At 42.1% G+C, this 16563-nt stretch overlaps 1 pseudogene; it reads right to left on the bottom strand.

Moving 5' to 3' along the window:
* LOC102424874 overlaps positions 1-16563 on the bottom strand; it is a 36788-nt pseudogene that overhangs the window by 1075 nt on the left and 19150 nt on the right.

Genomic DNA, 16563 nt, shown 5'->3' with positions numbered 1-16563 from the left:
GAATATTTGATAAATCCAGTGTCAATATTCCCTTCTATACTCCTCAGTACCACAGAATATTCACTCACTCGTTATATCTCCCATCATCTCATTAATCACTCCTGGAATTATCAGTCAACATTCTCATCATTAAAATTTCCCCCAATACTCTTCATGACGATTAACATGTCAAAGTCTACATACGTTCTAGCAGACCATAGAAAATTAAATCTGCACTAGGTCCGTTGGAAGGATGTTTGGTGGTGTGATTTAAAAAAAACATTGGAACCTTCCAAGAAACATGGCTGACTGTCCACACCATAAGATTTCTCTGGAAAAAAATATTAAAACTACAGTGTGGTCTGGTTTTTTTTTTTTTTCTGTTAAAAGAAAGTGAGGACTTCTCTACGAAAGTTAATCAAAATTCTGTGAGGGTCAGTGCGATGACTTTGTTTCCTAATGCTGCTCATCTCTATGTAGGAACTCTTTCTTCAACAACTCTTGGTACCTATTGGCCTCTAACAGATCTGTTTCAAATCATACAATCTTGGTATTTTCAGGATTTCAATGGACTGTGTCTGACAGAAGGACAGCAAGACAGGCTGCTCACTCTGAACTTCCTGGCACCACTACCACAGGGAGGGAGGGAGGGAGGCCAGGGAGACCTCTAGTGGGCTGTCAGTGAAGACCAGGTGGAACACACAAAAGCTTCAACCAAAAGGAGATTCCCTTTGAGTGTGAATTCCTTCAACATGAATTGGAGCCCCTGAAATAAGCTCTGAGAATACTCTGAATATGTAAAATCTCTGGGTAAAACCAAGTTTGCTTAGTCTAGCTGACAGTGGGGAACATGGGAAGGCCATAGGTGTGGCTATAGCCATAGGAACTTCATGGTCTATGTTTTCTCCCTTATATGAATTGAGGTATGAACGGTAGAGTGCACAGAAGTACCAGCTTTGTCATTTCTCATATTACTAAGAAGTATACTGGCATGTATGCACACCCCACATCCTACACACACATACATATATATGTGGAGGGGACCCCAAGGCTCAAGTACACAGGATATCCTACACCAATTAAATTCTTATTTTAATGAATATTAAAACAATAAAGAAAAGAATAAAGCACTTGTTTTCATGTGAGATGCGTCAAAGTTCTCCCAAGAGAAACTAAAATACCAGATCAAAGTTCTTAACCAAAATCAGTTCCCAAAAACAAGTACTTTTATTTCTAAAATATTTAAAAGATTAGGGTTTAGTATTATGCACAAATATACAGTAAATTTACTGGACTTCAAAATAGAAAGTCATGAAGTCAGTCTGAAAAAATACTTTCCAAGCAATCAATTAAAAATTACTCATTTGAAAGGAAACTCAATTAAAGATTAAAAGACTTACAACTGATGGACATTATTTTGATTCTGACTTAAGCAAACTATCTTTAAGTATATGTAATTTTGAAAACCAGACATTGATTAGATAGTTGATGACATTAAGAAAGTGAGTTTGCAGTATGATAATGATAATATGGTTACATTTCTAAAAAGCCTTTCTGTGTTACAGATATATGCGGGAAGATATATAGATGAAGTGGTATGATGTCTAACATTTGTTTTAAAATAATTGGGAGTGAGTGAAGATAATGATCAAGTAAAACTGGTCGGTTGATGGTTGTTGAACCTGAGTTATAGATACATGGAAATTCATTATACTATCTAGTTTTTGAATATTTGAAATTTCCTATAATAAAATGTTTTTAAGAGAGTTCTTATCTGATATAGATATATAATGAAGTACTGTAGATGAATAGAATGTCAGGGATATGCTTCAATGTGGCACATGATTTTAAGTTAACTGCTGAGTTGTAAATGGATGATGGGATTCCCAAATGGATAAAACAAGACAAATTTGGAGGTTATTGGAGTAATGCAATTAAGAAATGATGATGGCTAGGACAAGAGTGATAACAGTAGAGAAGGAAAGAAGTTGCTGTGGAAAGAGGATATAACAGACGGAGCTAGAGTCAGTACCAACTGCAATATAGTGCGGGCAATTTCCAGCTTGAGCAACTGGATTCACAGAGGTCCCTTCAGAGAACCATGTGAAAGAACGAGAAAACAACAGTGCATGCTAAGACCTGCTAAATTTGAGCAGTTTATAAAGCATCCAAGTAGGCAGTTGGATAAGGAATTGTGTAGCTCAACTACAGATACATCTGTAGTTGTCAACAACACTCAGTTGGTGTTGAAAATAATGGGAATAATATCATCTAGAGAGTGTGTAGACATGTAAAAATGTAAGAGGCCGTGGGGGTCCAGGAAAGGCCTGACCCCACTCCAAGTCATGTAAAGGACATGAACTTGGCTTGCACCCCAGTTCTTGTGATCTAGCCAAGCAGACATTTTGTCATAGCAACTGTTTGTCATAGCAACTGTCAAACATAGATGGAACTAGACAAACCTTGCCCAGTCTTGCCCAGCCTGTAACAATCAGCTACTTCCTCATCAGAGGCCAAGCCCTAGCAGTGATCTATGAAGCATGACCAGCCACAGCTTAGCTATAAAACAGTGTGTGTAAAAAATGAACTTCCTGGTGCTTTGTGCCAGTCCTCCTAAACCCCAGTCTCTGGTGCTTTCATCCCACACCGCCATTACTCCACGGGACCATTTGGGAGCAGGTCTCCACATAAAAAGAAGGACTGAACCATGAAAAATATCAAAATTCAGAAAAAGGATGGAAAGGAATGAGTAAAGGGAGATGGCTGGTGAGACAGGGAGGAAAACTGGGAGAATGCAGAGTCCTAGAAGGCAACAGGAAAGAGTACTTCAAGGCAGGAAGGAGGGAGTGGGCAGCTGTGGAAACACTTCTAGAAGCTATTATAACAGGGAAACTGAGCAGTGTATGGCACCATAAAAGTCAGTCACATGGTCTGGGGCAGGTCCAGCAAAGTGGCAGGAACCTGGGTAAGTCCGCATGATGGACAAACAGATGAGTTAGTAGGGACTGACAAACACAGTGACACTAAAAGAAACACACATGGCAGCATGAACAGATGAAAAACAGGTAGATATATGGAGAGGTCAGAGCTCTGTGACAACAGGCAAGAGGCCAGGGCAGCCACACTCACCCTCCATGCTCGCCAGCATGGGCCACACAAGCATATAGCCGGAAGCTCCAGGCACAGACAGGGTCTTGGGCTAGGATGCACTCTGAGCAGCTCTGGAGACGTCCACAGTTGGTTGTGTTCACTTGTGTTACCTCAGTATGGGAGCCAACCAGGAGCCAGCTCTAGAGAAAGTGAGTAAAAAGGAGGAGTATGCTGCATCTCCCAGACTTCGTGGTCACAAGCTAGCTCAGATGTCTCCCCACCAGACTCCCCAAAATCTATGACTCACTTGATACAATTTCATATTCTCAACTGGCTGTGGCTCTGGGAATAAGGCCAAATCCTCAAGGACGCTGAGCTTGGCTCCAATCCGCACAGCTCTGTGGAGGTGTCCATCCTCTAGGAAGCAGGCAGAGGGCACGACACAATGACACACTGTACCTATGCCTGGGACTCTCAAACCTGTTAGTATACAACCCTTTCTTTGACAAACGCATGTGTGCATGGAATGGGCAATGTACTTGGCTACTAAACATACCTGTCCCCAGGTAGAGCACATCATACTCTTTCCCTGAGAGGCTGGCCACCCTGTGGGCCACAACTCTGAGATAGACTGTATCTGTAGTGACCAGCAGGGAGTGGCCATCAGCTGGAAGAACTGGCCTGTACATGAGGGGGTGATCCCGGATGAAGGAGAGCACACGGTCAGGCAGGGAGAGTGATGAGTTAAACTGCTGGAATTTCGGGTTATTAGCGATGCACTAGGGAAAACACAGGATAGGTGACAACGTTTCCCAGGGGCCAGGAAGTATCCGCAATGCTTACTTGGCCCCATGCTCTAATGAGGCGATTCTGGTATGGGGTGAAGAGCTGCTCCAGACCACTTACCTCTCCAGGTCTGGGCTGGGGTACCTCACTGTCCGTGACAGGCTGTCCCCTGTTGCAGACATCTTTCAGTTCTCTGAAGGGACCATTCAGCACCGTCCGAATGTCTTGTGGTCGGAAGGCACAGACAGCCGAGATGGCAGCCCCCTCCCTGGAAGAGACACAGGTTGGAGCCTGATATCTGAAGAGCACTAGGGACCAACTCACGCCCTGTTAAATGAGATGACCCATAAGAAATGCATAGGAGCCATGCAGCCGGCTCCTGGGAGAAGCCACCCCCTCTGGAAGAGACAGCACTGAAAGGTGCCAGCCCCACGTATCTCCCACCCTGTAATTCTCCTCCACACCAGGACCCCCTCACCATTGAGAGAAAAAGATGCCATAAAAGATGGGGGCCCCCACTCCAGTCTCAGGTCGAAGAATAGCCATGTCCTGCAGGACACTAGAGGTCCGGCCACCTTCAGGCCCTGGACACCGCAGGTCAGCCTTCAGAAAGGTCGTCCACCTCTTCTGGAGGCTCCTAAGGCCCCCAAGGTCCCCCTGGGGTGACAAGCAAATGGGCATTTCTCTTTAAAATACCAAAATTGTAGGGAAAATGTGGAGACCAATACAAGTTTCCCCCAGACAAGGACAGATGGAGAGACAGACACTTAAAAATGCAATGTAGAGATATAGACAGAGTTAGCAGTAGGGAAGGATAGATGGGTAGACAGGGTCACAGTGACGGGGACTAAGTTCATTGTTGCACTTACGAAGTACTTTACTATGTGCTTTACATACCTTATCTCAGGTAGGCCTCACAACAACCCTTATAGCTAGGCATCATCAATATCCTCATCTATAAGGATGCTAAAGAACCTGCCCCAAGTCACAGAGGCAGGATGTAGTGGAGCAGGGTCTGGAGCCCAGGTCTGTCTACAGTTCCCACCTTTCACCTCTACACCTCCTAGGGACACTGTGTCACAAGGGTAGTTATGGAGTTAAAGGGGCTAGAGCCCTTCCCATACTCTTCAAGCTCCCAGAAAATAAGTCAAGACAGGGAAAATGGAGATAGAGGAGAAATCTAAAGATGGAGACCCAGAGAAGAAAAGATAGAGACCAGGCAGAGCAGGAGACAACAGACAGACAGCTGGGATCGGAGTCTCACCGCACACACCCGGGCCACCCGAGGAACTTTAAGGCGCTCCTTTGAGTCAAAGGCTTGAGAAGTCTCCGTAAAGAAGAAGTAGATTTCCTTGTCTCCGTCTTCATCCCCCCACTCAGCTGGCCTCAAGGCCATGGCAGCGACAAAGGCTGAAGCTGGGGAAAACTGTGGCCTCAGATCCCACAGACTCAGTGAGGGGCCAACCAACCTCCACCCACACTCCATGTCCCCAGAGTACCCCTCTTCCTCTCCCCACCGTCAAGCCAGTATGCCTCTGTCCGAATCCAATCCTCAGCCTGTCCCTCAGCACGGCGCACAGCCCTGGAGATAATTGGCTCTGTCCCCAGGAAGTTTCTCACAGTGGCAGCATAGAGAGCCCCCCCTGCAGGGAGTCAGGGAGGAGATGAGCTGTGAGACCTGCTGAAGGATGCAAAAGGGGCCACAGGCAGAGCAGGGATAAAGCAGGGGTAGGAACTCTCAGGGGCTGAGGGCCCATTAAGTGCAGGGCACTGCTAAGCACAGGAGAGGATTCCCTCATTTAAAATCATCCTGGATATAAAGTGCTCCAGGGCAGAGTGGGGGACCAGTGTTTACAGGAAAGTGCCAGAATGTTAATGTATATGAAGGGAGAATGAAAGCTGCCCTCGTATCCCAAACAGTGTGGCTCAATGGGTGAGCATCGACCCATGAACCAGGAGGTCACAGTTCAATTCCTGATGAGGGCACTTGCCTGGCTTGTGGGCTTGATTCCCAATAGGGCACATGCAGGAGGCAGCCAATCGGTGTTTCTCCCTCAACATTGATGCTTCTAGCTCTCTCTCCCTCTCTCCCTTCCTCTCTCTGAAACCTATACATAAAGAAGAAAGCTACCCTTGTGGAAATCAGGCTGTTTGGTTTGTTTGCTTGTGTTGTCTATGTTTTAGGGATTTCTCTACCCTGTAATATGCTAGTTATACTGCTACTCTTCAGGAAGGAGGTTTGCTTTCCAGCAAGTCCCAGTCTTAAGTTCTCCCCCTGTGGTAAATGTCTGAAGGAACTAGCATTCTTTCTCAACATTAGAGGGTGTACACTGCTCTGGAACTAGTCACAACTTTAGGGAATACTAGCATCATTTGGGGAGTTGATCAAGATGCAGATTCCTGGGAGAGAAGGGAGTGGTGCAGTTCTGGGCTGAATGTGAGAGCATTATAGCCACTCGGAGTACCACTGCCAAGGGCTCAGACATGAGCCAGGGAAAATGATTTGAGGGAGTAAAAGGTCACAATCCCTCCTCCTAGAGTTTTGTGTATCACAGGGGACAGCAGTTCTGGGGAGAACAGAGTGGCATTACTTTATCACTTACTACAAACAAGGCACTGTGCCAGGTGTTAAGCACATCAATGCCCCCAAGAACCCTCATCTGAGTCTGTTTAATCAGATGGATACCAAGAGGTGGGGATGCACAGATGTGTGCAGGAGCACAGAGGACAGCCCGGCCACATCTGACTGGGTAGCAGCATCTCAGAGGTGACATTATAGCCAGGTCTGAAGAATGAGCATTTGCCAGGTAGAAGGGCTTCAGGGAGGACAAAAAACATGTGGGAAGGAGGATGCCATGTTTAAGGATGTGGGCTACTCCCCAGGCAGAAGTGCTGATGGGATACAGGAGCTGCCAGGTAAGCAAGCAGAGGTGCAGTTGGAGGAGCAGAGATGGGCACCCAATTATGATGACTCTGCTCTGCCAAAACCAGGAACATGGACTTGATCTTACAGGTAAGAGCACAACTGCAGAGATTTTCTTGAAGACAGGTGACATAATCAGTTTCAGTTTTTAAGAAGATAATGCTACTTAAGAGGCCATTCACACAGTACAGGCAAGAGTGGAGTGCCTGAATTAAGGCAGGGGCAGAGGAAATAAAGGGACTGGTCTTGGGAGATACTTCTGAGGTAGAGTCCATTAACAAGGTTTGAAAATCAATGGAGTATGAGATGTGAAAGAATGGAATAAAGTGTATCTCTAAGGTTTCCTGTTTAGAAGATGGATGATAGTAGATGGTGATATTATGAACCAGGAAATGACATGAGAAGGCCCCTAAAGGAGGTGGCTGGAGAAGAAGTGAGCTTAGTTGTTGGACATGCTAAGGTTGAAGAACCTTCAGGACATCTGGTCACAGATATTGGAAGGCAATCAAACAGAATGAGTTAGGAAGCAATGCTATGACAGGCTAACTGGGAGTCATGCTTAAGTCATGACGTTAAGGTCATAGACAGGAAAAGCGAGAAGAGAGCCCTAGGACATCACCCTTTAAGAGAAGCTACTGAAGCCAACTCAGAAGATCAAGTCAGAGAGGATGGAGAAGCAAGAGAGGCTGGTTTTCCAGAAGTCAGTGCACAGAAACCTAAGCAGGAGCCATGGGGCTCACCCACTTAGAGTAGCTGTAGAGTAGAGCCACTACAGGGAAAACAGTCATGATGGAGCAAAACTTCATGCCTCAGGCACCAGAAATATCACCACTATGGAAAAAAGGTTATGCAAATCAAAATAGAGTAAGGAGCCCTCAGAGGGCAACAGTGGAGGATTAGAAACAGCGGAGGGGTGGGGAGGGGAGGGGTGACTATACTCTCTCTTGTGATTTGTGTTTGTGATAAGAATCTAAGCATGTTAGAGCCAGGGAGTTTGGGGTTTGAACCCTGAATACATACTGGTAGTATGATCTTGAGCAAATTAACCTTCCTAAGCCTCAGGTTCCTCTGAGATGAACACAGAGCCCAGGTAGGGCCTGGCCCAAGGATGGCATTGAATACTTGTTGGGGATAGCTCCTTATGAACTCTCAAGGGGCCATGTGTTTCAATTGTTGCCTGAGGTGAAGGGATTTAAAAAATGGCATTTATTTCCTTGCAGTGGTTTCAGGAGGGAGAAACCAGGTTTGGGGCACAAGTCCTGGTACCAAATGGAGCAGCAAATTAGCCAGTCCTCTGTACTTCCAAGGGAAAAGAAAAGCTGATAAAGAAGTCAAAGTTGGAATGAAAATTTCCCTAAGAGTGTTGTAAATAAAACACTCTAAAACCAAAAGTGTGGTAGAAGTTGTGTCATGGATAACCTGAGAATGGAGGGAGATGTTGTGGAGACAGTTATAAATATGTTGGCAGCATGGTTTGGGGTACGTGTGTGTGTAGACAATCATAAGTATTCTGCAAACAGTAAAGGACCTCTGTTAACCATGCAAGGACCCAAAGATAGATAAAGGTAAAGGGTCCCAAACTTTCTAACAGATCATCAAGGGTCCTCAGCAACTCTGGAGCCTAGATTGCTGAGGAGCACACTCGGGATGGAATAGCAGAGGATCACTGACACTAAGGGACTACAAAAGGGATCAGACACTTTGGGAGGAAATAGCACTGTTTCAGGTGTACCAAGGAACTTGCAACTGTCTTACAAACACAGAGAAAGAACAGCAACCATCAGTTAATGAGGGTAAGAATCTTATCCGAGATTCTCCCGGACAGTCTCACTTCCAAGTATTTTGTTGTACTGTCCATATAATAAAATATTCCTGAATGTGCAGTTTTTGGTGGATTATTACTGAATAGATCAAGTCAGTAGACATTAAGATATACATTTTCAACTCAAAAATGGCGGAGGTATAGATGGACGTGTCCCGTGCCTTGTCCCGGAGCTATTAGGGTGAGCAGCTGAAGCGGGTAACATACAGCCCGAATAAGCAGAGGATATTCAGCTGAGAGACAGATTGCAGCTGGGAAAAGCGGAGGAATCCTGGAGAAAGAGGATTGAAAGTTGGAGACTGTGGCTGAAATCTCTCCCAGAGCGCTGGGTCAGCTGCGGAGACCGCACCATCTTGAGTGGCTGTTTTTTGGAAACAGATACTGTACACCCAAAGACCCGGCATCCAGAGATTGGCTGCTAACCGGGAGACACCAGATCTGGGACAGCACGACTACGTGGAGTCCTGCTTCTCATGGAAAGGTCAGGTCTCGCCTGAAGGTGCAGTTGGCAATTCAGGTTGGGGAGAAGAGTGTGTGCGGTAAGGTCTGTGCCCCACAAAGACCAGGACCTTTGGGGCCAGCGTGATCCTCGAGTGTGGAAGAGCTCCCACAGGGCTGCTGGCAGAAGGGAACACTTAAAATTAGCCCATAGCTGGACTGGATGCAAAAAGGCAACCTCAGATTTGGCGAGTGGGCAGGCTACTGAATGAAAGGAGAGAGAGGGCACGTGGAAGAGACTTCGTGGGCTGGAAGGTGCAGGGTTGCAAATTCGCGCAACTCCGCAGGCTCTTGTTTTTTTGTTGTTTTTGTTTTTTTTCTTTCTCTTCTCCATAAATCTTGGCATTTGATTATTAAACCCAGTGCATGGGATTGCCCAGGTGGGGACTCTCGCAGACACTGCAGGGGAAAGTTGTTTTTGTGGAATCTGGGAAACAGAGCAGGATAACGATTAAAGAACCAGCTCTGGGCAGTGGACTTCCTCAAACCAGTTTTAAGTGCAATAGAGAAAATAAACCCCAACTATTGGATAGAGAGGCCGTATAGCCTTGGAGGTCAATCCAGAAACACTGCCACCCAAAGGCTGAGCCACAAAATGACTCTTATGTAAACACAAATTGAGGCAGTCTGGGAAACAAATATGGCCTGCTTTAAAATCAGTACTGTGGTTTACAACACGGAGGAACAGTGTATCGCAGGGAAATTCAACACTCTCCTGAATATCTGGCAGGACTAAGGCGTGCCAGATTGAAGAGTAGAAAAACCGAAGGACCCTCACTACTGCAAATTTTTATTTATTTTTCTTATTCTTTTTTCACCTTTTAACTAAGAAACCAATTATTTTTCTTTTTTCATCACCTGATTTTACCCTTTTAATTACTACATTTTTATTTTTAACTAGTATTATTACTGCTACCATTTTACCATTTTTAAAGTGTCATTTTATTTTCTCTTAATTTTATTTTGGGATTAGTGTTCTACATTCTATTTTCATCGTTCCTTTAACATCATTTTTCTCTACCTCAATTTTACCTCTATGCTAAAACTTTCTTCCTCACTTTTCCCCTTTTGTTGTCCTGTTTCTCTTACCCTATTCCTGCTTTAGATTTTGCCCTGTCAAACTTTTACCCCCTGTCAAAATTTCACCCTACTTATATATCCTATTTCCAACCCCCTGCTCTAAATCCTTATACACCTTTCCCTTATCTTTCTTCACTATCCAAATTTTTTTCTTTCTTTTTTTCTTTTCTCTCTCTATTGTTTTGTTGTTGTTTGCTTGATTGTTGAGTATATTGGTTTTTTTTTAGGATGAGGGGTGGTGTTCTTTTTTATTTTTATTTTTCTGTTGCCCCCCCCCCCCACTCACCCCTGGGTATTTTCGTGCTTCTGTTTTCCCTTGCCTCGGTTGATATTATTGGGTGTTTGTAGGTTGCATTCATCTCCAGGGATCTGTGGGTGGAATTTGTTTGGATTAGTGGCGGTTCTATTGAAGTATTCTCTTCATATAAATAGTCTCTTCCCCTCTTCTACTTCATTCTCTCTTTGCTCTTTTACTTTTATTTCCTCCATTTTCCCAATTTCATTTTTGCACTTCTTTTTTTTCTTTTATCTTTTGCTCTTCTTTCTTCCTTATCCCCTAATTCTATTAGCTCCAGTGGTCAACTTTATTTGGGGTTATTAATATCGTGAATACATTTGTGTTCAGTACCTGATAGGTTGTGCCTTGTTGTGTTGTATTTTGTGCCTCTAAATCAATGCATCAGATCCAAGCAACAGCAGTCTCCTGATCACCACACCCCCTGTCTGAGGATCAGCAGCTGCGTGTGAAGCCTGCCAACAGCAGCCAGAAGAGCCACCACAGCTGTGAACAGCACCCACCAGAGGAGCTGCTGCCAACTGAGGAGCAGCTGCTACCACAACCACCCAAGGAGCAACAACAGCTTGAGGAGCCACTGCCACCAGGGAGCAGCCACTAAATGACTCAACATCTAGATATGATGGTGAGATCAAACATGGGTAGAAAAAGAAACCCCTAAAGGAAAGAAAAGTAGGACTCACCAGAAAAGCAGCTAAGTGATACAGAGGCATGCAACATGACAGAAAAAGAATTCAGATTAAGGGTCCTAGACTGCATAAACCGGTTGGAGAAAAAAATCAACAACTTATGCAAGAAGCAAGAAGAAAAGGATGAAAAAATCAATACCTTATGTAAGAATCAAAGAGAAATGGATGAAAAAAAATCAATAACTTAGGTAAGAACCAAGAAGAAATGAAGAGCGATATAGCTGAAATAAAAAACACCATTGAAAGCATCAACAGTAGACTAGGAGAAGCGGAGGATCAAATTAGTGAATTAGAAGAAAGGGAAGTAAAACACATCCAAGCTGAACTGCAATTGGAGAAAAAAATGAAAAGACAGAAGGAGAACCTAAGGGAGCTTTGGGACAAAATGGAACAAAACAACATATGAATAATAGGGAGCTAGAACAAAAAAAGAGAAAAAGGATTAGAAAACCTATTCAAAGAAATAATATCTGAAAACTTCCCTGAGGTAGAGAAGAAAAAAGTCACACAAGCACAGAGAGTCCCAAACAAGGTGAACCCAAAAAGAACCACACCAAGACAAATCATAATTACCATGGCAAATGTTCAGGACAAAGAGAGAATCTTACAGGCTGCAAGAGAGAGATGGAAAGTTACATACAAGGGATCTCCCATTACATTATCAAATGATTTCTCAACAGAAACACATCAGGCCAGAAAAGAATGGATGGAAATTTACAAAGTGATGCAAAGCCAAAGGACTGAATCCAAGAATACCCTATACAGCAAGGCTATCATTCAAAATTGAAGGGGAAATAAGAAGATTCACAGACAAAAAAAGGCGAAGGGAGTTTATCACCACCAAGCCAGCAATGCAAGAAATGCTAAAGGGACTGGTGTCAAAAGAAGAAATAAAAAGCTCAGAAAGAACATAGCCACACAAAAAAATAAATGGCTACAAACAAGTACCTTTCAATAATAACTTTAAACATAAACGGACTAAGTACTCCAACCAAAAGATATCGAGTGGCTGAATGGATTAAAAAAAAACCATGACCTATACATTCACTGTCTACAAGAGACCCACCTCAGATGAAGGGACTCACACAGACTGAAAGTGAAGGGATGGAAAAATATCTTTCAGGCAAATGGAAATGAAAAGAAAGCTGGGGTACCAATACTTATATCCGACAAAATAGATTTCAAAGTGAAGGCCATAACAAGAGATAAGGAAGGCCACTTCATAATACTAAAGGGATCAATACAACAAGAAGATATAACCCTGATAAATATATATGCACCCAATCCAGGAGCACCCAAACAGATAAAAAAAACTCCTGGAAGATATCAAAGGAGAGATCGATAACAATAAAATCATTGTAGGGGACTTTAATACACCACTGACATCACTGGATAAATCCTCTAGACAAACAATCAGCAAAGAAACAGCAATCCTAAATGACTCACTAGATAAGATGGACTTAACTGACATCTTCAGAACACTTCAACCCAAAGCCACAGAATATACATTCTACTCAAGAATTCATAGGACATGTTCAAAAATAGACCACATATTGGGTCACAAACAAAGTCTCCCCAAATTCAAGAAGATTGAAATCATACCAAGCATCTTCTCAGCCCACAATGGCATAATATTAGAAATGAACTACAATAAAAACAACCCCAAATACTCAAACACTTGGAAGCTGAATAGCATGATATTAAATATTGATTGGGTTACCAATGAGATCAAAGAAGAAATCAAAAACATCCTGGAAACTAATGACAATGAAAACACAACAATCCAAAACCTATGGAACACAATGAAAGCAGTCCTGAGAGGGAAGTTTATAGCTCTACAGGCCTATCTAAAAAAAAAAAACAAGAAAAAATGATAGTAAATCATCTAAATATACATCTAAAAGAACTGGAAAGAGAGCAACAAGAAAACCCCATAGTGAGCAGAAGGAAGGAGACAATAAAGATTAGAGCAGAAATAAATGGCATAGAGACCAAAAAAACAATACTTAAAATCAATGAAACCAAGAGCTGGTTCTTTGAAAAGATAAACAAGATTGATGAACCTCTAGCCAGGCTCACCAAGAAGCAAAGAGAGAGGACCCAAATAAACAAAATAAAAAATGATAGAGGCAAAATAACAACAGACCCCACAGAAATACAAATGATTGTTAAAAATACTATGGACAACTCTACTCCAACAAACTAGACAACCTGGAGGAAATGGACATATTCCTAGAAAAATACAACATTCCAAAACTCAATCAGGAAGAATCTAAAAATCTCAATAGGCCAATAACTATGTAAGAAATTGAAGCAGTCATCAAAAAGCTTCCAGCAAACAAAAGCCCAGGACCGGATGGCTTCACAGGGGAGTTTTAACAAACATTCAACAAAGAAATAAAACCTATCCTCCTCAGACTACTACAAAAAAATTCAAGAGGAAGGAACACTTCCAAGATCATTCTATGAAGCCAGCATCACCCTAATACCAAAACCAGATAAAGACAACACAATGAAAGAGAATTACAGGCCAATATCCCTCATGAACATAGATGCCAAAATCCTCAACAAAATCTTAGCAAATCAGATCCAGCAGTACATCAGAAAGATCATACACCATGACCAAGTAGGATTTAAACCAGGGATGCAAGCATGGTACAATATCCGCAAATCAATAAACGTGATACATCACATAAACAAATTGAAAGAAAAAAACCACATAGTCATATCAATTGATGCAGAAAAAGCGTTTGACAAAATCCAACACCCATTTTTAATAAAAACTCTCAGCAAGGTGGGAATAGAAGGATCATACCTCAACATAATAAAAGCCATATATGACAGGCCCACAGCCAACATCATACTCAATGGACAAAAACTAACACCATTTTCCCTAAGAACAGAAACAAGACAGGGTTGCCCACTCTCACCACTCTTGTTCAACACAGTACTGGAAGTATTAGCCATTGCAATTAGACAAGAAGAAGAAATAAAAGCCTTCCAAATTGGAAAAGAGGAAGTAAAACTGTCCTTATTTGCAAAGACATGATATTATACACAAAAAACCTAAAGTCTCCATCAAAAAACTACTAGACTTAATAAAAGAATTCGGCAATGTAGCAGGATACAAAATTAACCCCAAGAAATCGAAGGCATTTCTATACACCAATAGTGAACATTCAGAAAGAGAGACTAAAAAAACAATCCCATTTACCATCACACCAAAAAAATTAAGCTACCTAGGAAAAAACTTAACTAAAGAGGTAAAAGACCTCTACTCAGAAAACTACAGGACGTTGAAAAAGGAGATAGAGGAAGATATAAACAGATGGAAGAACATACCGTGTTCGTGGATTGGTAGAATCAAAATAATTAAAATGTCCATACTACCCAAAGCTTCCTATAAATTCAACGCACTTCCCATTAAAATACCAACGGCATATTTCACAGACCTAGAACGAACTCTCCAAAAATTCATCTGGAATAAAAAAAGACCCCGAATAGCTGCAGCGATCCTGAGAAAGAACAAAGTAGGTGGGCTCTCAATACCAGATATGAAGCTGTATTACAAAAGCCACTGTTCGAAAAACTGCCTGGTACTGGCACAAGAACAGACATATAGATCAATGGAAGAGAATAGAAAGCCCAGAAATCGACCCAAACCAATATGCTCAATTAATATTTGACAAAGGAGGCAAGAACATACAATGGAGTCAAGATAGTCTCTTCAATAAATGGTGTGGGGAAAATTGGACAGATACATGCAAGAAAATGAAACTAGACCACCAACTTACACCATAAACAAAAATAAACTCAAAATGGATAAAGGACTTAAATGTATGACAGGAAACCATAAAAATTCTACAAGAATCCAAAGGCAACAAAATCTCAGACATATGCCGAAGCAATTTCTTCACGGATACACCTCCTAGGGCACTTGAAACTAAAGAGAAAATGAACAAATGGGACTTCATAAAAAAAAAAGCTTCTGCACAGCAAAAGAAACCATCAACAAAACAACAAGAAAGCCCACTACGTGGGTAAACATATTTGCCAATCATATCTGATAAGGGCCTAATCTCCAAAATTTATAGGGAAGTCATACAACTTAACAAAAGGAAGATAAAGAATCAAATAAAAAAATGGGCAAAGGATCTAAACAGACACCTTTCAAAAGAGGACATTCAGAAAGACAAGAGACATATGAAAACATGCTCAAAGTCACTAATCATCCAAGAGATGCAAATCAAAACAACAATGAGATACCATCTCACACCTGTCAAACTGGCTATCATCAACAAATCAACAAACGACAAGTGCTGGAGAGGATGTGGAGAAAAAGGAACACTCGTGCACTGCTGGTGGGAATGCAGACTGGTGCAGCCACTATGGAAGACAGTATGGAGTTTCCTCAAAAAACTAAAAATGGAACTCCCATTTGACCCTGTGATCCCACTTCTAGGAAGATATCTCAAGAAACCAGAAACACCAATCAGAAAGGATATATGCGCCCATATGTGCATAGCAGCACAATTCACCATAGCTAAGATCTGGAAACAGCCTAAGTGCCCATCAGCAGATGAATGGATTAAAAAACTGTGGTACATCTACACAATGGAATACTACGCTGCTGTAAAAAAGAAGGAACTCTTACCATTTGGAAGGGCATGGATGGAACTGGAGAGCTTTATGCTAAGTGAAATAAGCCAGTCAATGAAGGAAAAATACCACAAGATCTCACTCACTTATGGATAATAGAGACCATTATAAACTAATGACGAAAAATAGATACAGAGGCAGAGCTGCCTCAAACAGACTGTCAAACTGCAACGGGAAGGTCGGGGAGGGGAGGAGGGTAGAAGGGGGGGGTAAGAGGTCAACCGAAGGACTTATATGCATGCAGATAAGCATAACCAATGGACATAAGACACTGGGGGTAGGGGAGGCCAGGGGATTGTCAAGGGCGGGGGAAAAAAAGGAGACATATGTAATACACTTTGTAATATTTTAAGCAATAAAAAAACAAAATAACAAAATTATGAAATAAAAAAAATAATATATACATTATCTACTGGCAAAAGATGATGTGCAAAAGAGAAAGATGCCCACAGTGTTGAGTTTAGAGAACAAGCTGGTTAGAACAAAACACGGGGTACAATTCAACAAGACGTTTAAAGATATGTATACATGTCTGCAGATGTAGAAAAGATTGTTGAAGGAACTATAGGTCTATAGTGTTAATGAAGTTTGTTTCTGACTAATGAAATTATAAGTGATATTCATTTTCTCTTGTATTCTTCTTGTGTTCACTGGTTTTTATAGTTAGCATTATTTAATTTTTTAATCCAAAAAATGGAGATATTTTCATTATGGTAATACAAAAAAAAGATTGAAAGTTGCA

The sequence above is a fragment of the Myotis lucifugus genome, unplaced genomic scaffold, assembly GCF_000147115.1.
Source record: "Myotis lucifugus unplaced genomic scaffold, Myoluc2.0 scaffold_444, whole genome shotgun sequence".
In the NCBI taxonomy this organism is placed as follows: domain Eukaryota; kingdom Metazoa; phylum Chordata; class Mammalia; order Chiroptera; family Vespertilionidae; genus Myotis; species Myotis lucifugus.
Note: the sequence above shows the minus strand (reverse complement) of the source record. Positions and strands in the feature narration are given on the sequence as shown.